General features: G+C 39.8%; 1 protein-coding gene across 2 annotated transcripts in view; it reads left to right on the forward strand.

Annotated features, from left to right (window-relative positions):
• The first annotated feature begins 5,042 nt into the window (after nucleotides 1–5,042).
• LOC141172859 (uncharacterized) overlaps nucleotides 5,043–25,150 on the forward strand; it is a 91,770-nt gene continuing 71,662 nt past the window's right edge. For both annotated transcript variants that reach the window (XM_073657471.1, XM_073657462.1), the window contains exon 1: nucleotides 5,043–5,170. The gene's annotated coding sequence lies outside the window, so the exon portion shown is untranslated. The remainder of the gene's footprint in view (nucleotides 5,171–25,150) is intronic.

A 25,150-nucleotide genomic window follows, 5' to 3' on the forward strand; every position in this document is an offset into this window, starting at 1 on the left:
CCATGTCTCGTGACCGCTTCAAGATGATACTCAGATTTATCAGATTTGACAACGAAAATACACGTGCAGAACGTGTGCAAACAGATAAAGCTGCACCAATACGGGACATCTGGACAATGCTGAACAGAAATCTGGAGAGAGCCTACAAGCCATATAATTGTATCACCGTCGACGAGCAATTATTTCCATTTAGAGGCCATACTAAATTTACCCACTATATACCTTCAAAACCAGCTAAATATGGCATAAAGATTTTCTGGGCTTGTGACTCGTCAAACGCCTATCCACTACAAGGTCAGCTCTACACTGGGAAACCAACTGATGGTCCTCGACAAGTAAACATTGGTGAACGAACAGTATTGGACCTAGTGAGCTCGTATAAAGGCTCTGGAAGAAATGTCACCACCGATAACTTCTTTACAACCATGGAACTAGCTAAGGTATTGAACTCCTGGAACATGACACTAGTTGGTACAGTGAGAAAAAACAAAAGGTTCCTACCTAGCAACATGCAGCCTGCCAAAGAAAGGCCTGTAAACTCGACATATTTTGCCTACAATCATGATGCAACAGTCTGTTCATATGTACCAAAGAAGAACAAATCAGTCGTGCTTCTATCATCTATGCACATGACGGGAGAAGTTGAAGAGACACTAGCAGCCAAGCCAGAGATAATAAAATACTACAACAAAACAAAAGGCGGAGTTGATGTTATGGATAAAATGTTGGGAGAGTACACTGTGAAACGACGAACATTACGTTGGCCTCTGGCATTTTTCTACAATATGATTGACGTCACTGGGTTAGCATCCTACATCATCTACAGAGAACACAATCCAAGCTTCAGGACAAAGGATCAACGAAGAAAGTTCCTGAAAGATCTCGCAAATCAGCTGTGTATGCCTGCAATTGAAGAACGTAGTACAAACCGAATGATGGTGAGAAACCATTTTCTTCGAGGTGCAGTAGAAATGGTGCTTGGACGATGCATTCTGGTAGCATCGCAAGCAGCAGCTGGCCCTCAAATACCTCATGGTAGTCGTGGACCCTCCCCTGTTGTTGGTAGTTGCTATGTCTGCCGAGACCTGAGGTGAAAACAACGTAAGACTAGAAAGTCTTGTGTGGTTTGTGTGAAACCCATTTGCGATGAACACTCGGTAGCAAAGACAACATGCATTACTTGCGAAGAAAATAAATAAAAAAAGTTTCTTACATTTTCTTTTATAATGTAAATGAACAGTTTTTTTACTTGTTTCTAATAATAAAATAGCATTATCATTAAAAAAAATATTATTCTTTTTTCCTTGCATTATCTTCATTCAAAATATATGAGGGTACATTTGTACCTATGCAGCTTGTTATGGATGCAAAAATATCTCGACCCCTTATCTCAGAAGGGGGTGGAGACATTTTATTGAAATTTGGCCAATATATTCTGGACCAAAACTGCAGAGATGTCACGAAATTTCAGCCCTCTACGGCTTTTCGAAAAAAAGTTATTGCAATTTTAAAACGGAATAGTTACAATTGTATCTACTCAGCCGGACGAAGGTTAACAGTTGTTGAAGAGATGTGTCTGCTGCTAGAACTCTGTGTGGCATTGATCTGGTCTCTAATCTGAGCTGCTGTTAACCTGCGATTTCTGAGGCTGGTGACTCGGATAAACTTATCCTCAGAAGCAGAGGTGACTCTTGGTCTTCCTTTCCTGGGCGATCCTCATGTGAGACAGTTTCTTTATAGCGCTTGATGGTTTTTGCAACTGCACTTGGGGACACTTTCAAAGTTTTCCCAATTCTTCGGACTGACTGACCTTCATTTCTTAAAGGAATGATGGTCACTCTTTTTTCTTTACTCAGCTGCTTTTTTCTTGCCATAATACAAATTTTAACAGTCTACTCAGTAGGACTATCAGCTGTGTATCCACCAGACTTCTGCACAACACAACTGATGGTCCCAACCCCATTTATAAGGCAAGAAATCCCACTTATTAAACCTGACAGGGCACACCTGTGAAGTGAAAACCATTTCCGGTGACTACCTCTTGAAGCTCATCAAGAGAATGCCAAGAGTGTGCAAAGCAGTCATCAAAGCCAAAGGTGGCTACTTTGAAGAACCTAGAATATAAGACATATTTTCAGTTGTTTCACACTTTTTTGTTAAGTATATAATTCCACATGTGTTAATTCATAGTTTTGATGCCTTCAGTGTGAATGTAGAATTTTCATAGTCATGAAAATACAGAAAAATCTTTAAATGAGAAGGTGTGTCCAAACTTTTGGTCTGCATTGTATGTGTATATATAATCAATTTAAATACAAATGAATGTTGCATTTGAATGCACGCATGTTTTTATATACCTACTATGTTTTTATATACCAGCTGTTGGATGTAAAAGCAACACATACTATACCCCAACAAAAAATATCGTATACCCACAAGCATTGTGAAATTAAATATTTTAGAAATGTGCGCTTTCTCTTTTCTTTGTTTTCCATTTAACCAGACTGAGCCACAGCAACGCGTGGCCGGGTACAGCTAGTATCAAATAAAAAAAAATTAAAACCGCCAAAAAAAAAGTCCAAAAAAAACATCAGAAAAGACACTTCTTAGAAAGCAGTTTTCTTGAAGCGTTTTCTGCTTCAAAAACAATGTGGGTATGCTGGCATCTTTAACAAGACGTGTGCACATATCCTTATTGTGCAGGCAGATTAAACCAATAGATAATGTATTATTTTTTTTAGATACAGAAATGCCCATGTCGTGCTCCCTCCTTATTCAGCGCCTGTTGCAATTGCCCAGTAACACCTCTCAACCATAGCCTTTAGGGATGGGTGTACTTGGTAATTGTCCAGTTGGTGTGATTTACACAAATCAGAGTATACTGATGTAGGAATGGGGATAGATATGTACAGTAATGGATATCATTTTTTAGGGGAGAGGGATAGGAATTTATGGGCAAAGTCCATTATCAGTTGTGTCATACTCCTTCCATTTTTGGATGATGGATTGAACAGTGATCCGTGAGATGTTCAGTACTTGGGCTATTTTTTTTTTATAACCTAACCCTGCTTTACTCTTCTCCACAACTTTATCCCTGACCTGTCTGGTGTAATCCTTGGTTTTCATTATGCTGTTTGCTACCTAATGTTCTCAAACAAATCTCTGAGGCCTTCACAAAAGGTGAACTCAAATTAATAACTATGTGACTTCTGGAGGTAATTGGTCACTCGTGATTTTTTTTAGGGGTATCAGATTAAAGGGGTCTGAATACAAATGTACCATATTTTTCGGACTATAAGACGCACCTAGGTTTTAGAGGAGGAAAATAGAAAAAAAATGTAAGCAAAAAATGTCCCCATGATGCCCTGTTAAGGGGGAGGGGGTCTGTTGCTGACAATGTATTAGGGGTAATGTCCCCCAATTCTGTTAATATCCCCCATCCTGGTATGCATGGCCCCCACATCTCTCTTCCTGGTATGTATGGCATCCTTCATCCTGGTATGTATGCCCCCCCCTCACACCCATCCTGGTATGTATGGCACCTTCATCCCTCTTCCTGATATGTATTGCACTCTTTATCCCTGTATATATGGCCCCCCTCATCCTGGTATGTATGGCACCCTTCATCCCTTTATGTATGGCCCCCTCATGCCTCATCCCTGTATGTATGACCCCCCTCATCCTTGTATATATGGCTCCTCTCATCCCTCTTTCTGGTATGTATGGCACCCTTCAACCCTGTATGTATGGCCCCCCTCATCCTGGTATGCTTGGCACCCCCTGTTCCCAGTCACGCTGCACAGAAAAAAAAAATATATATATATATATACTCACCTCCTCTCTGCTCCATCGCTGTGTCCCGCTCTGCCTCCTCAGGGTTCTCACTGTGTGAGCCGGGCATGGCGTAACTGCCATGCGCCCTCACACAGCGAGATGCTGTGCTGGAATAGTCACTGCTCCCCACGCCGGGACTGCGTGCGTGGGGAGCAGTGACCATTCATTCTCCCTAATAGTGCGCACACTGCGGCTCTTGCAGTGCTCAGTGGTCAACATGCCCGCTATTAAAGACCATGAATATTCAGCCCCGGCGTGGGGAGCAGTGACTATTCCGGCATAGAATGGGACACAGCGATGGAGGAGAGAGGAGGTGACTATAATTGTTTTTTTTTTTCTGTGCAGCGCGACGGGGATCAGGGGCTGCCAAGCATACCAGGATGACGGGGGCCATACTTACAGGGATGAAGGGGGCCATACATACCAGGAAGAGGGATGAAGGTGCCATACATACCACAATGGGTGTAAGGGGGGCCATACATAACAGAATGAAGGGTGCCATACATACCAGGAAGAAGGATGAGGGGGGCCAAACATACCGGGATGAGGGATAAGGGGGGCCATACATACAGGGATAAAGGGTGCCATACTTACCTGGAGCCACGCTGCAGGCACAGTGTGCCGGCTATTAAGGAAAATGAATATTCACTGCTCCCCACACCCATGGGGCACACTGACAGCTGAGCAGCATCTGAAACAACAAATACTGGAAGCCTGTGCTAGCATTTCTTCTGCGGTGTTGCTATCAGTGTGTCAACAGTGGGAGAAGAGGGTTGCATTGACAATCCAACACAATGGGCAGCACTTTGAACACATTTTATAAGCACGTTTTTTAGCACCTTTTTAGCAATCCGCCATTGTGTGCACATATTCTTTACTTTACACAATCTTAGGTCTTGTTTAGTTTCATAAGCTCCTGCACTTGGTTCTTCTGACGCTTATCTGATCTGCGGACTGGATTCAGATAGGAAGCTCTGGTATATGAATTTAATATAAAGGTCTGTGATCTGAATATATTTAGGTCGTTTTTTTAACAGGGTCTGAACATATATAATATTCAGCATTGCTACGTCTGCTGCAGAATTGCATGACTGCAGCCTATGCCTCAAAACTTTACAGAAGTGTGACCTTACCTGAATACCTGTATCTGGCAGTTCTATGCAAATTAGGTGGAGGCTTCTCTGCATGTGATTCTGCTTCCTTATACCGTACTTGTATATAATAAGCTCACAGCTGCCACAGATCTTGTATCCCTGCTGGTGGATGTACAGTACATTGAATGAGGGCGGCTCATCAACAGAAGGATTTTAATGTGGACGTAGGAGTCAAAATAATTGTAAGTCAATTTACTTTGTAGTTTTCCTCTAAAACATTTCAAAATACATCTGATAACATAGTATAAAAGTGCAACGTGCAGAAAACAATTCAAAATATGGATATAATAGGAAGAATGAGATGTTTCAAAACCGCACAGCTTTTCGCTGACATGGGAACTTTTTTTTAGCTTTTACCTCTTATCATATTTGCTTGCTTTATTAGTTGTGGGCATGTTGTTCTCATCTACTTTAGTATTTTCTGTGACTGGGCTACATACTGTATCTTGTTTTCCTTGGTGGCTCCAGGGAGACGCCTGGACTCTATTTTTAATGATCAAAGTGTGATAATTATTAATTAACTGTGGCACTATGCAGTGTTCCTGAGTCCCAAAATCTGTAAGAGGGACACTGAACTAGATTAAAATAATGTTATAAAACTAGAATGTCACATACATAATAATGATGACAATTGTAATACTGTTAATTATTGCACACAGCAATAGCACAGTAAAGAGATAATAGATACACCATCAAAATGCGTGATTCATGCAAATATTGACAAACAGTGATGTCACAGTACAGGGATAATACACACATTTATGTCACAGTACAGGGATAATAAGCACAGTGATGTCACAGTACAGGGGTAATAATCACAGTGATGTCACAGTACAGGGATAATACACACAATGATGTCACAGTACAGGGATAATAAGCACAGAGATGTCACAGTACAGGGATATTGCACACAGTGATGTCACAGTGCAGGGATAATAAACACAGTGATGTCACAGTACAGAGGTAATAAACACAGTGATGTCACAGTACAGGGATATTGCACACAGTGATGTCACAGTACAGGAGTAATAAACACAGTGATGTCACATTACAAGAATAGTAAATACAGGGCTGTCACAGTAAATGAATCTTAAACACTGTGATGTCACAGTACAGGGATAATAAACACAGCGATGTCACAGTAAAGGGATAATACACAGTGATGTCACAGTACAGGGATAATAAACACAGCGATGTCACGGTACAGGAATACTAAACTCAGTGATGTCACAATACAGGGATAATACACACAGTGATGTCACAGTACAGGGATAATACACAGTGATGTCACAGTGCAGGGATAATAAACACAGTGATGTCACAGTACAGAGGTAATAAACACAGTGATGTCACAGTACAGGGATATTGCACACAGTGATGTCACAGTGCAGGAGTAATAAACACAGTGATGTCACATTACAAGAATAGTAAATACAGGGCTGTCACAGTAAATGAATCTTAAACACTGTGATGTCACAGTACAGGGATAATAAACACAGCGATGTCACAGTAAAGGGATAATACACAGTGATGTCACAGTACAGGGATAATAAACATAGCGATGTCACAGTACAGGAATACTAAACTCAGTGATGTCACAATACAGGGATAATACACACAGTGATGTCACAGTACAGGGATAATACACAGTGATGTCACAGTGCAGGGATAATACACAGTGATGTCACAGTACAGGGATAATAAACACAGCGATGTCACAGTACAGGAATACTAAACACAGTGATGTCACAGTACAGGGATAATAAACACAGCGATGTTACAGTACAGGAATACTAAACTCAGTGATGTCACAGTACAGGGATAATACACACAGTGATGTCACAGTACAGGGATAATAAACACAGTAATGTCACAGTACAGGGATAATAAACACAATAATGTCACAGTACAGGGATAATAAACACAGTGATGTCACAGTACAGGGATAATACACGGTGATGTCACACTACAGGGATAATATACACAGTAATATCACAGTACAGGGATAATACACACAGTGATGTCACAGTACAGGGATAATACACACAGTGATGTCACAGTAAAAAATAATAAACACAGTGATGTTACAGTACAGGGATAATAAACACAGCGATGTCACAGAACAGGGATAATAAACACAGTGATGTCACAGTACAGGGATAATAAACACAGCGATGTCACAGTACAGGGATACTAAACACAGCGATGTCACAGTACAGGGATAATAATCACAGCGATGTCACAGTACAGGAATACTAAACACAGTGATGTCACAGTACAGGGATAATACACACAGTGATGTCACAGTACAGGGATAATAAACACAGTGATGTCACAGTACAGGAATTATACACACAGTGATGTCACAGTACAAGGATAATAAACAAAATGATGTCACAGTACAGGAATACTAAACACAGTGATGTCACAGTACAGAGATAATACACACAGTGATGTAACAGTACAGGAATACTAAACACAGTGATATCACAGTACAGGAATACTAAACACAGTGATGTCACAGTACAGGGATAATAAGCACAGTGATGTCACAGTGCAGGGATAATATACACAGAGATGTCACAGTACAGGGATAATATACACAGCGATGTCACAGAACAGGGATAATAAATAGTGATGTCACAGTACAGGAATAATAAACACAGTGATGTCACAGTACAGAGATAATACACACAGTGATGTAACAGTACAGGAATACTAAACACAGTGATATCACAGTACAGGAATACTAAACACAGTGATGTCACAGTACAGGGATAATAAGCACAGTGATGTCACAGTGCAGGGATAATATACACAGAGATGTCACAGTACAGGGATAATATACACAGTGATGACACAGTACAGGGATAATACACAGTGATGTCACAGTACAGGGATAATATACACAGTAATATCACAGTACAGGGATAATACACACAGCGATGTCACAGTACAGGGATAATACACACAGTGATGTCACAGTAAAAAATAATAAACACAGTGATGTCACAGTACAGGGATAATAAACACAGTGATGTCACAGTACAGGGATAATAAACACAGCGATGTCACAGTACAGGGATACTAAACACAGCGATGTCACAGTACAGGGATAATAATCACAGCGATGTCACAGTACAGGAATACTAAACACAGTGATGTCACAGTACAGGAATAATACACACAGTGATGTCACAGTACAGGGATAATAAACACAGTGATGTCACAGTACAGGGATTATACACACAGTGATGTCACAGTACAGGGATAATACACACAGTGATGTCACAGTACAGGAATACTAAACACAGTGATGTCACAGTACAGGAATACTAAACACAGTGATGTCACAGTACAGGGATAATAAGCACAGTGATGTCACAGTACAGGGATAATAAGCACAGCGATGTCACAGTACAGGGATAATAAATAGTGATGTCACAGTACAGGAATAATAAACACAGTGATGTCACAGTACAGGGATAATACACAGTGATGTCACAGTACAGGGATAATAAACAGTGATGTCACAGTACAGGGATAATACACAGTGATGTCACACTACAGGGATAATATACACAGTAATATCACAGTACAGGGATAATACACACAGCGATGTCACAGTACAGGGAAAATACACACAGTGATGTCACAGTAAAAAAAAAATAAACACAGTGATGTTACAGTACAGGGATAATAAACACAGCGATGTCACAGTACCGGGATAATAAACACAGCGATGTCACAGTACAGGAATACTAAACACAGTGATGTCACAGTACAGGGATAATAAGCACAGCGATGTCACAGTACAGGGATAATAAATAGTGATGTCACAGTACAGGAATAATAAACACAGTGATGTCACAGTACAGGGATAATACACAGTGATGTCACAGTACAGGGATAATAAACAGTGATGTCACAGTACAGGGATAATACACAGTAATATCACAGTACAGGGATAATACACACAGCGATGTCACAGTACAGGGATAATACACACAGTGATGTCACAGTAAAAAATAATAAACACAGTGATGTTACAGTACAGGTATAATAAACACAGCGATGTCACAGTACAGGGATAATAAACACAGCGATGTCACAGTACAGGGATAATAAAAACAGCGATGTCACAGTACACGAATACTAAACACAGCGATGTCACAGTAAAGGGATAATAAACACTGTGATGTCACAGTACAGGAATACTAAACACAGTGATGTCACAGTACAGGGATAATACACACAGTGATGTCACAGTACAGGGATAATACACACAGTGATGTCACAGTACAGGGATAATAAACACAGTGATGTCACAGTACAGGGATTATACACACAGTGATGTCACAGTACAGGGATAATAAACAAAATGATGTCACAGTACAGGAATACTAAACACAGTGATGTCACAGTACAGAGATAATACACACAGTGATGTCACAGTACAGGAATACTTAACACAGTGATATCACAGTACAGGAATACTAAACAAAGTGATGTCACAGTACAGGGGTAATAAGCACAGTGATGTCACAGTACAGGGATAATATATACAGAGATGTCACAGTACAGGGATAATAAGCACAGTGATGTCACAGTACAGGGATAATAAACAGTGATGTCACAGTACAGGGATAATAAACACAGTGATGTCACAGTACAAGAATAATAAACATAGTGATGTCACAGAACAGGAATAATACACAGTGATGTCACAGTACAGGGATAATATACACAGTGATATCACAGAACAGGGATAATACACACAGTGATGTCACAGTACAGGGATAATACACACAGTGATGTCACAGTATAAAAATAATAAACACAGTGATGTTACAGTACAGGGATAATAAACAAAGCGATGTCACAGTACAGGGATAATAATCACAGCGATGTCTCAGTACAGGGATAATAAACACAGCGATGTCACAGTACAGGGATAATAAACACAGCGATGTCACAGTACAGGAATACTAAACACAGTGATGTCACAGTACAGGGATAATAAACACAGCGATGTCACAGTCCAGGAATACTAAACACAGTGATGTCACAGTACAGGGATAATACACACAGTGATGTCACAGTACAGGGATAATAAGCACAGTGATGTCACAGTACAGGGATAATACACACAGTGATGTCACAGTACAGGGATAATAAACACAATGATGTCACAGTACAGGGATTATACACACAGTGATGTCACAGTACAAGGATAAACAAAATGATGTCACAGTACAGGAATACTAAACACAGTGATGTCACAATACAGGGATAATAAGCACAGTAATGTCACAGTAAAGGGATAATATAGACAGTGATGTCACAGTACAGGGATAATAAGCACAGTGATGTCACAGTACAGGAATAAAACACACAGTGATGTCACAGTACAGAGATAATAAGCCAAGTGATGTCACAGTACAGGGATTATACACACAGTGATGTCACAGTACAGAGATAATAAGCACAGTGATGTCACAGTACAGGGATAATATACACAGTGATGTCACAGTACAGGGATAATATACACAGTGATGTCACAGTACAGGGATAATAAGCACAGTGATGTCACAGTACAGGGATAATACACACAGTGATGTCACAGTAGAGGGATAATAAGCACAGTGATGTCACAGTACAAGGATAAGAAGCACCGTGATGTCACAGTACAGAGATAATACACACAGTGATGTCACAGTACAGGGATAATACACACAGTGATGTCACAGTACAGAGATAATAAGCACAATGCAGTCACAGTACAGAGATAATACAAACAGTGATGTCACAGTACAGGGATAATATAAATTGTGATGTCACAGTACAGGGATAATATAAACAGTGATGTCACAGTACAGGGATAATATACACAGTGATGTCACAGTACAGGGATAATAAACACAGTGATGTCACAGTAGAGGGATAATAAGCACAGTGATGTCACAGTACAGGGATAATAAGCACAGTGATGTCACAGTACAGAGATAATACACACAGTGATGTCACAGTACAGGGATAATATACACAGTGATGTCACAGTAAAGGGATAATATACACAGTGATGTCACAGTACAGGGAAAATAAACACAGTGAGGTCACAGAACAGGGATAATAAGCACAGTGATGTCTCAGTACAGGGATAATACACACAGTGATGTCACAGTACAGGGATAATATACACAGTGATGTCACAGTACAGGGATAATACACACAGTGATGTCACAGTAGAGGGATAATACAAACAGTGATGTCACAGTACAGAGATAATAAACGCAGTGATGTCACAGTACTGAGATAATAAACGCAGTGATGTCACAGTACAGGGATAATACACACAGTGATGTCACAGTACTGGGATAATAAACACAGTGATGTCACAGTACAAGGATAATAATCACAGTGATGTCACAGTAAAGGGATAATACACACAGTGATGTCACAGTACAGGGATAATACAAACAGTGATGCTACAGTATAAAAATAATAAACACAGTGATATCACAGTACAGGGATAATAAACACAGCGATGTTACAATATAAAAATAATAAACACAGTGATGTCACAGTACAGGGATAATAAACACAGCGATGTCACAATACAGGGATAATAAACACAGTGATGTCACAGTACAAGAATAATAAACATAGTGATGTCACAGAACAGGAATAATACACAGTGATGTCACAGTACAGGGATAATATACACAGTGATATCACAGAACAGGGATAATACACACAGTGATGTCACAGTATAAAAATAATAAACACAGTGATGTTACAGTACTTGGGTAATAAACAAAGCGATGTCACAGTACAGGGATAATAAACACAGCGATGTCACAGTACAGGGATAATAAAGACAGCGATGTCACAGTACAGGAATACTAAACACAGTGATGTCACAGTACAGGGATAATACACACAGTGATGTCACAGTACAGGGATAATAAGCACAGTGATGTCACAGTACAGGGATAATACACACAGTGATGTCACAGTACAGGGATAATAAACACAATGATGTCACAGTACAGAGATTATACAAACAGTGATGTCACAGTACAAGGATAATAAACAAAATGATGTCACAGTAAAGGAATACTAAACACAGTGATGTCACAATACAGGGATAATAAGCACAGTGATGTCACAGTAAAGGGATAATATATACAGTGATGTCACAGTACAGGGATAATAAGCACAGTGATGCCACAGTACAGGAATAAAACACACAGTGATGTCACAGTACAGAGATAATAAGCCAAGTGATGTCACAGTACAGGGATTATACACACAGTGATGTCACAGTACAGAGATAATAAGCACAGTGATGTCACAGTACAGGGATAATAAGCACAGTGGTGTCACAGTACAGAGATAATACACATAGTGATGTCACAGTACAGGGATAATGCACACAGTGATATCACAGTACAGGGATAATAAACACAGAGATGTCACAGTACAGGGATAATAAGCACAGTGATGTCACAGTACAGAGATAATACACACAGTGATGTCACAGTACAGGGATAATATACACAGTGATGTCACAGTACAGGGATAATAAGCACAGTGATGTCACAGTACAGGGATAATACACATAGTGATGTCACAGTAGAGGTATAATAAGCACAGTGATGTCACAGTAAATAGATAATACACACAGTGATGTCACAGTACAGGGATATTACACACAGTGATGTCACAGTACAGGGATAATAAGCACAGTGATGTCACAGTACAGGGATAATACAAACAGTGATGTCGCAGTACAGGGATAATAAGCACAGTGATGTCACAGTACAAGGATAAGAAGCACAGTGATGTCACAGTACAGAGATAATACACACAGTGATGTCACAGTACAGGGATAATACACACAGTGATGTCACAGTACAGAGATAATACGCACAATGCAGTCACAGTACAGAGATAATACAAACAGTGATGTCACAGTACAGGGATAATATAAACAGTGATGTCACAGTACAGGGATAATATAAACAGTGATGTCACAGTACAGGGATAATAAACACAGTGATGTCACAGTAGAGGGATAATAAGCACAGTGATGTCACAGTACAGGGATAATAAGCACAGTGATGTCACAGTACAGAGATAATACACACAGTGATGTCACAGTACAGGGATAATATACACAGTGATGTCACAGTAAAGGGATAATATACACAGTGATGTCACAGTACAGGGATAATAAACACAGTGAGGTCACAGAACAGGGATAATAAGCACAGTGATGTCACAGTACAGGGATAATACACACAGTGATGTCACAGTACAGGGATAATATACACAGTGATGTCACAGTACAGGGATAATACACACAGTGATGTCACAGTACAGGGATAATATACACAGTGATGTCACAGTACAGGGATAATACACACAGTGATGTCACAGTACAGGAATAATACAAACAGTGATGTCACAGTACAGAGATAATAAACGCAGTGATGTCACAGTACTGAGATAATAAACGCAGTGATGTCACAGTACAGGGATAATACACACAGTGATGTCACAGTACAGGGATAATAAACACAGTGATGTCACAGTACAAGGATAATAATCACAGTGATGTCACAGTAAAGGGATAATACACACAGTGATGTCACAGTACAGGGATAATACACACAGTGATGCTACAGTATGAAAATAATAAACACAGTGATGTCACAGTACAGGGATAATAAACACAGCGATGATACAATATAAAAATAAAAAACACAGTGATGTCACAGTACAGGGATAATAAACACAGCGATGTCACAGTACAGGGATAATAAACACAGTGATGTCATAGTACAGGGATAATAAACACAGCGATGTCACAGTACAGGGATAATAAACAAAGCGATGTCACAGTACAGGAATACTAAACACAGAAATGTCACAGTACAGGGATAATAAATAGAGCGATGTCACAGTACAGGAATACTAAACACAGTGATGTCACAGCATAGGGATAATAAGCACAGTGATGTCACAGTACAGGGATACTAAGCACAGTGATGTCACAGTACAGGGATAATATACACAGTGAAGTCACAGTACAGGGATAATAAGCACAGTGATGTCACCGTACAGGGATAAAAAACAGTGATGTTACAGTACAGGGATAATAAACACAGCGATGTCACAGAACAGGAAAAATAAACACAGTGATGTCACAGTACAGGGATAATAAGAAGAGTGATGTCACAGTACAGAGATAATACACACAGTGATGTCACAGTACAGGGATAATAAACACAGCGATATCACAGTACAGGGATAATAAACACAGCGATGTCACAGTACAGGAATACTAAACACAGTGATGTCACAGTACAGGGATAATAAACACAGCGATGTCACAGTACAGGAATACTAAACACAGTGATGTCACAGCATAGGGATAATACACACAGTGATGTCACAGTACAGGGATAATACACACAGTGATGTCACAGTACAGGGATAATAAGCACAGTGATGTCACAGTACAGGGATAATACACACAGTGATGTCACAGTACAGAGATAATACACACAGTGATGTCACAGTACAGGGATAATAAGCACAGTGATGTCACAGAACAGGGATAATACACACAGTGATGTCACAGTACAGGGATAATAAACACAGTGATGTCACAGTACAGGGATTATACACACAGTGATGTCACAGTACAGAGATAATAAACACAGCGATGTCACAGTACAGGAATACTAAACACAGTGATGTCACAGTAGAGGGATAATATACACACAGTGATGTCACAGTACAGGGATAATAAGCACAGTGTTGTCACAGTACAGGGATAATACACACAGTGATGTCACAGTACAGGGATAATAAGCACAGTGATGTCACAGTACAGGGATAATAAGCACAGTGATGTCACAGTACAGAGATAATAAGCCAAGTGATGTCACAGTACAGAGATAATACACACAGTGATGTCAGAGTACAGGGATAATATACACAGTGATGTCACAGTACAGGGATAATAAGCACAGTGATGTCACTGTACAGGAATAATACATACAGTGATGTCACAGTAGAGGGATAATAAGCACAGTGATGTCACAGTAAATAGATAATAAGCACAGTGATGTCACAGTACAGGGATAATACACACAGTGATGTCACAGTACAGGGATAATAAGCACAGTGATGTCACAGTACAGGGATAATACAAACAGTGATGTCGCAGTACAGGGATAATAAGCACAGTGATGTCACAGTACAAGGATAAGAAGCACAGTGATGTCACAGTACAGAGATAATACACACAGTGATGTCACAGTACAGAGATAATACACACAGTGATGTCACAGTACAGGGATAATAAGCACAGTGATGTCACAGTACAGGGATAATATAAACAGTGATGTCACAGTACAGGGATAATAAACACAGCGATGTCACAGTACAGGGATAATAAACACAGCGATGTCACAGTACAGGAATACTAAACACAGAAATGTCACAGTACAGGGATAATAAATACAGCGATGTCACAGTACAGGAATACTAAACACAGTGATGTCACAGCATAGGGATAATAAGCACAGTGATGTCACAGTACAGGGATACTAAGCACAGTGATGTCACAGTACAGGGATAATATACACAGTGAAGTCACAGTACAGGGATAATAAGCACAGTGATGTCACCGTACAGGGATAAAAAACAGTGATGTTACAGTACAGGGATAATAAACACAGCGATGTCACAGAACAGGGAAAATAAACACAGTGATGTCACAGTACAGGGATAATAAACACAGCGATATCACAGTACAGGGATAATAAACACAGCGATGTCACAGTACAGGAATACTAAACACAGTGATGTCACAGTACAGGGATAATAAACACAGCGATGTCACAGTACAGGAATACTAAACACAGTGATGTCACAGCATAGGGATAATACACACAGTGATGTCACAGTACAGGGATAATACACACAGTGATGTCACAGTACAGGGATAATAAGCACAGTGATGTCACAGTACAGGGATAATACACACAGTGATGTCACAGTACAGAGATAATACACACAGTGATGTCACAGTACAGGGATAATAAGCACAGTGATGTCACAGAACAGGGATAATACACACAGTGATGTCACAGTACAGGGATAATAAACACAGTGATGTCACAGTACAGGGATTATACACACAGTGATGTCACAGTACAGAGATAATAAACACAGCGATGTCACAGTACAGGAATACTAAACACAGTGATGTCACAGTAGAGGGATAATATACACACAGTGATGTCACAGTACAGGGATAATAAGCACAGTGTTGTCACAGTACAGGGATAATACACACAGTGATGTCACAGTACAGGGATAATAAGCACAATGATGTCACAGTACAGGGATAATAAGCACAGTGATGTCACAGTACAGAGATAATAAGCCAAGTGATGTCACAGTACAGAGATAATACACACAGTGATGTCACAGTACAGGGATAATATACACAGTGATGTCACAGTACAGGGATAATAAGCACAGTGATGTCACAGTACAGGAATAATACATACAGTGATGTCACAGTAGAGGGATAATAAGCACAGTGATGTCACAGTAAATAGATAATGCACACAGTGATGTCACAGTACAGGGATAATACACACAGTGATGTCACAGTACAGGGATAATAAGCACAGTGATGTCACAGTACAGGGATAATACAAACAGTGATGTCGCAGTACAGGGATAATAAGCACAGTGATGTCACAGTACAAGGATAAGAAGCACAGTGATGTCACAGTACAGAGATAATACACACAGTGATGTCACAGTACAGAGATAATACACACAGTGATGTCACAGTACAGGGATAATAAGCACAGTGATGTCACAGTACAGGGATAATATAAACAGTGATGTCACAGTACAGGGATAATATAAACAGTGATGTCACAGTACAGGGATAATATACACAGTGATGTCACAGTAGAGGGATAATAAGCACAGTGATGTCACAGTAGAGGGATAAGCACAGTGATGTCACAGTACAGGGATAATAAGCACAGTGATGTCACAGTACAGAGATAATACACACAGTGATGTCACAGTACAGGGATAATATACACAGTGATGTCACAGTAAAGGGATAATATACACAGTGATGTCACTGTACAGGGATAATAAACACAGTGAGGTCACAGAACAGGGATAATAAGCACAGTGATGTCACAGTACAGGGATAATACACACAGTGATGTCACAGTACAGGGATAATATACACAGTGATGTCACAGTACAGGGATAATACACACAGTGATGTCACAGTAGAGGGAAAATACAGTGATGTCACAGTACAGAGATAATAAACGCAGTGATGTCACAGTACTGAGATAATAAACGCAGTGATGTCACAGTACAGGGATAATACACACAGTGATGTCACAGTACAGGGATAATAAACACAGTGATGTCACAGTACAGGGATAATAATCACAGTGATGTCACAGTAAAGGGATAATACACACAGTGATGTCACAGTACAGGGATAATACACACAGTGATGCTACAGTATAAAAATAATAAACACAGTGATGTCACAGTACAGGGATAATAAACACACCGATGTTACAATATAAAAATAATATACACAGTGATGTCACAGTACAGGGATAATAAACACAGCGATGTCACAGTACAGGGATAATAAACACAGCGATGTCACAGTACGGGGATAATAAACACAGCGATGTCAAAGAAAAGGGATAATAAACACAGCGATGTCACAGTACAGGAATACTAAACAGAAATGTCACAGTACAGGGATAATAAACAAAGAGATGTCACAGTACAGGGATAATAAACACAATGATGTCACAGTACAGGGATAATAAGCACAGTGATGTCACAGTACAGGGATAATATACACAGCGATGTCACAGTACAGGGATACTAAGCACAGTGATGTCACAGTACAGGGATAATATACACAGTGAAGTCACAGTACAGGGATAATAAGCACAGTGATGTCACCGTACAGGGATAAAAAACAGTGATGTTACAGTACAGGGATAATAAACACAGCAATGTCACAGAACAGGGAAAATAAACACAGTGATCTCACAGTACAGGGATAATAAACACAGCGATGTCACAGTATAGGGATAATAAACACAGCGATGTCACAGTACAGGAATACTAAACACAGTGATGTCACAGTACAGGGATAATAAACACAGCGATGTCACAGTACAGGAATGCTAAACACAGTGATGTCATAGCATAGGGATAATACACACAGTGATGTCACAGTACAGGGATAATACACACAGTGATGTCTCAGTACAGGGATAATAAGCACAGTGATGTCACAGTACAGGGATAATACACACAGTGATGTCACAGTACAGAGATAATACACACAGTGATGTCACAGTACAGGGATAATAAGCACAGTGATGTCACAGAACAGGGATAATACACACAGTGATGTCACAGTACAGGGATAATAAACACAGTGATGTCACAGTACAGGGATTATACACACAGTGATGTCACAGTACAGAGATAATAAACACAGCGATGTCACAGTACAGGAATACTAAACACAGTGATGTCACAGTACAGGGATAATATAAACAGTGATGTCACAGTACAGGGATAATATACACAGTGATGTCACAGTACAGGGATAATAAACACAGTGATGTCACAGTAGAGGGATAATAAGCACAGTGATGTCACAGTACAGGGATAATAAGCACAGTGATGTCACAGTACAGGGATAATAAGCACAGTGATGTCACAGTACAGAGATAATACACACAGTGATGTCACAGTACAGGGATAATATACACAGTGATGTCACAGTAAAGGGATAATATACACAGTGATGTCACAGTACAGGGATAATAAACACAGTGAGGTCACAGAACAGGGATAATAAGCACAGTGATGTCACAGTACAGGGATAATACACACAGTGATGTCACAGTACAGGGATAATATACACAGTGATGTCACAGTACAGAGATAATACACACAGTGATGTCACAGTACAGGGATAATATACACAGTGATGTCACAGTACAGGGATAATACACACAGTGATGTCACAGTACAGGGATAATACAAACAGTGATGTCACAGTACAGAGATAATAAACGCAGTGATGTCACAGTACTGAGATAATAAACGCAGTGATGTCACAGTACAGGGATAATACACACAGTGATGTCACAGTACAGGGATAATAAACACAGTGATGTCACAGTACAAGGATAATAATCACAGTGATGTCACAGTAAAGGGATAATACACACAGTGGTGTCACAGTACAGGGATAATACACACAGTGATGCTACAGTATAAAAATAATAAACACAGTGATGTCACAGTACAGGGATAATAAACACAGCGATGTTACAGTAAAGGGATAATAAACACAGCGATGTCACAGTACAGGAATACTAAACACAGTGATGTCACAGCATAGGGATAATAAACACAGTGATGTCACAGTACAGGGATAATAAGCACAGTGATGTCACAGTACAGGGATACTAAGCACAGTGATGTCACAGTACAGGGATAATATACACAGTGAAGTCACAGTACATGGATAAAAAACAGTGATGTTACAGTACAGGGATAATAAACACAGCGATGTCACAGAACAGGGAAAATAAACACAGTGATGTCACAGTACAGGGATAATAAACACAGCGATATCACAGTACAGGGATAATAAACACAGCGATGTCACAGTACAGGGATAATAAACACAGCGATGTCACAGTACAGGAATACTAAACACAGTGATGTCACAGCATAGGGATAATACACACAGTGATGTCACAGTACAGGGATAATACACACAGTGATGTCACAGCACAGGGATAATAAGCACAGTGATGTCACAGTACAGGGATAATACACACAGTGATGTCACAGTACAGAGATAATGCACACAGTGATGTCACAGTACAGGGATAAAAAGCACAGTGATGTCACAGAACAGGGATAATACACACAGTGATGTCACAGTACAGGGATAATAAACACAGTGATGTCACAGTACAGGGATTATACACACAGTGATGTCACAGTACAGAGATAATAAACACAGCGATGTCACAGTACAGGAATACTAAACACAGTGATGTCACAGTAGAGGGATAATATACACACAGTGATGTCACAGTACAGGGATAATAAGCACAGTGTTGTCACAGTACAGGGATAATGCACACAGTGATGTCACAGTACAGGGATAATAAGCACAGTGATGTCACAGTACAGGGATAATAAGCACAGTGATGTCACAGTACAGAGATAATAAGCCAAGTGATGTCACAGTACAGGGATTATACAAATAGTGATGTCACAGTACAGAGATAATAAGCACAGTGATGTCACAGTACAGGGATAATATACACAGTGATGTCACAGTACAGGGATAATAAGCACAGTGGTGTCACAGTACAGAGATAATACACATAGTGATGTCACAGTACAGGGATAATGCACACAGTGATATCACAGTACAGGGATAATAAACACAGAGATGTCATACAGGGATAATAAGCGCAGTGATGTCACAGTACAGAGATAATACACACAGTGATGTCACAGTGCAGGGATAATATGCACAGTGATGTCACAGTACAGGGATAATAAGCACAGTGATGTCACAGTACAGGGATAATACATACAGTGATGTCACAGTAGAGGGATAATAAGCACAGTGATGTCACAGTAAATATATAATACACACAGTGATGTCACAGTACAGGGATAATACACACAGTGATGTCACAGTACAGGGATAATAAGCACAGTGATGTCACAGTACAGGGATAATACAAACAGTGATGTCGCAGTACAGGGATAATAAGCACAGTGATGTCACAGTACAAGGATAAGAAGCACAGTGATGTCACAGTACAGAGATAATACACACAGTGATGTCACAGTACAGGGATAATACACACAGTGATGTCACAGTACAGAGATAATAAGCACAATAAAGTCACAGTACAGAGATAATACAAACAGTGATGTCACAGTACAGGGATAATATAAACAGTGATGTCACAGTACAGGGATAATATACACAGTGATGTCACAGTAGAGGGATAATAAACACAGTGATGTCACAGTAGAGGGATAATAAGCACAGTGATGTCACAGTACAGGGATAATAATCACAGTGATGTCACAGTACAGAGATAATACACACAGTGATGTCACAGTACAGGGATAATATACACAGTGATGTCACAGTAAAGGGATAATATACACAGTGATGTCACAGTACAGGGATAATAAACACAGTGAGGTCACAGAACAGGGATAATAAGCACAGTGATGTCACAGTACAGGGATAATACACACAGTGATGTCACAGTACAGGGATAATATACACAGTGATGTCACCGTACAGGGATAATACACACAGTGATGTCACAGTACAGGGAAAATACAGTGATATCACAGTACAGAGATAATAAACGCAGTGATGTCACAGTACTGAGATAATAAACGCAGTGATGTCACAGTACAGGGATAATACACACAGTGATGTCACAGTACAGGGATAATAAGCACAGTGATGTCACAGTACAGGGATAATAAGCACGGTGATGTCACAGTACAGAGATAATACACACAGTGATGTCACAGTACAGAGATAATACACATAGTGATGTCACAGTACAGGGATAATGCACACAGTGATATCACAGTACAGGGATAATAAACACAGAGATGTCACAGTACAGGGATAATAAGCACAGTGATGTCACAGTACAGAGATAATACACACAGTGATGTCACAGTGCAGGGATAATATGCACAGTGATGTCACAGTACAGGGATAATAAGCACAGTGATGTCACAGTACAGGGATAATACATACAGTGATGTCACAGTAAAGGGATAATAAGCACAGTGATGTCACAGTAAATATATAATACACACAGTGATGTCACAGTACAGGGATAATACACACAGTGATGTCACAGTACAGGGATAATAAACACAGTGATGTCACAGTACAGGGATAATACAAACAGTGATGTCGCAGTACAGGGATAATAAGCACAGTGATGTCACAGTACAAGGATAAGAAGCACAGTGACGTCACAGTACAGAGATAATACACACAGTGATGTCACAGTACAGGGATAATACACACAGTGATGTCACAGTACAGAGATAATAAGCACAATAAAGTCACAGTACAGAGATAATACAAACAGTGATGTCACAGTACAGGGATAATATAAACAGTGATGTCACAGTACAGGGATAATATACACAGTGATGTCACAGTAGAGGGATAATAAACACAGTGATGTCACAGTAGAGGGATAATAAGCACAGTGATGTCACAGTACAGGGATAATAATCACAGTGATGTCACAGTACAGAGATAATACACACAGTGATGTCACAGTACAGGGATAATATACACAGTGATGTCACAGTAAAGGGATAATATACACAGTGATGTCACAGTACAGGGATAATAAACACAGTGAGGTCACAGAACAGGGATAATAAGCACAGTGATGTCACAGTACAGGGATAATACACACAGTGATGTCACAGTACAGGGATAACATACACAGTGATGTCACAGTACAGGGATAATACACACAGTGATGTCACAGTACAGGGAAAATACAGTGATATCACAGTACAGAGATAATAAACGCAGTGATGTCACAGTACTGAGATAATAAACGCAGTGATGTCACAGTACAGGGATAATACACACAGTGATGTCACAGTACAGGGATAATAAACACAGTGATGTCACAGTACAGGGATAATACAAACAGTGATGTCGCAGTACAGGGATAATAAGCACAGTGATGTCACAGTACAAGGATAAGAAGCACAGTGACGTCACAGTACAGAGATAATACACACAGTGATGTCACAGTACAGGGATAATACACACAGTGATGTCACAGTACAGAGATAATAAGCACAATAAAGTCACAGTACAGAGATAATACAAACAGTGATGTCACAGTACAGGGATAATATAAACAGTGATGTCACAGTACAGGGATAATATACACAGTGATGTCACAGTAGAGGGATAATAAACACAGTGATGTCACAGTAGAGGGATAATAAGCACAGTGATGTCACAGTACAGGGATAATAATCACAGTGATGTCACAGTACAGAGATAATACACACAGTGATGTCACAGTACAGGGATAATATACACAGTGATGTCACAGTAAAGGGATAATATACACAGTGATGTCACAGTACAGGGATAATAAACACAGTGAGGTCACAGAACAGGGATAATAAGCACAGTGATGTCACAGTACAGGGATAATACACACAGTGATGTCACAGTACAGGGATAACATACACAGTGATGTCACAGTACAGGGATAATACACACAGTGATGTCACAGTACAGGGAAAATACAGTGATATGACAGTACAGAGATAATAAACGCAGTGATGTCACAGTACTGAGATAATAAACGCAGTGATGTCACAGTACAGGGATAATACACACAGTGATGTCACAGTACAGGGATAATACACACAGTGATGTCACAGTACAGGGATAATAATCACAGTGATGTCACAGTAAAGGGATAATACACACAGTGATGTCACAGTACAGGGATAATACACACAGTGATGCTACAGTATAAAAATAATAAACACAGTGATGTCACAGTACAGGGATAATAAACACACCGATGTTACAATATAAAAATAATAAACACAGTGATGTCACAGTACAGGGATAATAAACACAGCGATGTCACAGTACAGGGATAATAAACACAGCGATGTCACAGTACAGGGATAATAAACACAGCGATGTCACAGTACAGGAATACTAAACACAGAAATGTCACAGTACAGGGATAGTAAACACAGAGATGTCACAGTACAGGGATAATAAACACAGCGATGTCACAGTACAGGGATAATAAGCACAGTGATGTCACAGTACAGGGATAATATACACAGTGATGTCACAGTACAGGGATACTAAGCACAGTGATGTCACAGTACAGGGATAATATACACAGTGAAGTCACAGTACAGGGATAATAAGAACAGTGATGTCACCGTACAGGGATAAAAAACATTGATGTTACAGTACAGGGATAATAAACACAGCAATGTCACAGAACAGGGAAAATAAACACAGTGATGTCACAGTACAGGAATACTAAACACAGTGATGTCACAGTACAGGGATAATAAACACAGCGATGTCACAGTACAGGGATAATAAACACAGCGATGTCACAGTACAGGAATACTAAACACAGTGATGTCACAGTACAGGGATAATAAACACAGCGATGTCACAGTACAGGAATACTAAACACAGTGATGTCATAGCATAGGGATAATACACACAGTGATGTCACAGTACAGGGATAATACACACAGTGATGTCACAGTACAGGGATAATAAGCACAGTGATGTCACAGTACAGGGATAATACACACAGTGATGTCACAGTACAGAGATAATACACACAGTGATGTCACAGTACAGGGATAATAAGCACAGTGATGTCACAGAACAGGGATAATACACACAGTGATGTCACAGTACAGGGATAATAAACACAGTGATGTCACAGTACAGGGATTATACACACAGTGATGTCACAGTACAGAGATAATAAACACAGCGATGTCACAGTACAGGAATACTAAACACAGTGATGTCACAGTAGAGGGATAATATACACACAGTGATGTCACAGTACAGGGATAATAAGCACAGTGTTGTCACAGTACAGGGATAATACACACAGTGATATCACAGTACAGGGATAATAATCACAGTGATGTCACAGTACAGGGATAATAAGCACAGTGAAGTCACAGTACAGAGATAATAAGCACAGTGATGTCACAGTACAGGGATAATACACACAGTGATGTCACAGTACAGAGATAATAAGCACAGTGATGTCACAGTACAGGGATAATATACACAGTGATGTCACAGTACAGGGATAATATACACAGTGATGTCACAGTAGAGGGATAATAAGCACAGTGATGTCATAGTACAGGGATAATACACACAGTGAAGTCACAGTACAGGGATAATAAACACAGTGATG

This window comes from Phyllobates terribilis, unplaced genomic scaffold (assembly GCF_046119375.1).
Source record: "Phyllobates terribilis strain yellow unplaced genomic scaffold, ASM4611937v1 Scaffold_1__5_contigs__length_1240528914, whole genome shotgun sequence".
NCBI classification, from domain to species: Eukaryota; Metazoa; Chordata; class Amphibia; order Anura; family Dendrobatidae; genus Phyllobates; species Phyllobates terribilis.